Source organism: Carlito syrichta, unplaced genomic scaffold, assembly GCF_000164805.1.
Source record: "Carlito syrichta isolate Samal-C Ts95f unplaced genomic scaffold, Tarsius_syrichta-2.0.1 Scaffold308793, whole genome shotgun sequence".
NCBI lineage: Eukaryota > Metazoa > Chordata > Mammalia > Primates > Tarsiidae > Carlito > Carlito syrichta.
Window position 1 is genome coordinate 146,774 of NW_007252889.1, and position 695 is coordinate 147,468.

Below are 695 nucleotides of genomic sequence, written 5' to 3' on the forward strand. Positions count from 1 at the left end.
GGTCACAGGCGCCGAATCAGGATCCCGCCCAGGGGGAGAGAGACCTGCACAAGGGCGAGAAAGGCCCGATTCATGCTGGGACCTAACACCTGTTAAGGTCAAGAGTTGAATGAGTCAAAGCGGGAAGGGAGGGAGGGAAATCTCTGCCCACTTTTTGAATGTTAATAGGAGTTAAAGAGGTGGTTTTAGAGTCTTAGGTGGGAGAATGAAAAACCAGTAGGGGGTCTGCTGTGGCTTTGAAAGCCTAGGCGGGGTGTGGTCCCCCCCTCACCCAGGAGCTGAAAGAGCCGCTGGACGATCAACAGTCAGTCCCTTTCGGATATCCCGGGGAGGTTGTTAGGTTTTTCAGGAAGGGGCACTTACCAATCCGAGGTGGTGATGGATGCGGCGCTGGCATTCAAGAAAGTGGGCGAAGGCCTCAAGGGGCGAGTGCCACCGGCAATGGGACGGGGACTCGCCTTAGGCGAGAGGGTTCCTGACCAAGCACGGCACCAATGAAGGACGATGGCGCCAGTGAGACTCAGTACCATTTGAGGCCAAGAGATTTATTAGAGCAGTGGCTACAGGGAGAGGGAAGGAGGTCTGTAACCGCCTGGTGGGAAAAGGGAGTGAGAGAGAGAGGGAGTGGTGGGGACAGAGAGAAAAAGCAAGAGAGAGAGAGAGAGAGAAAAGGAGAGAGAGAGTGACGGGGACAG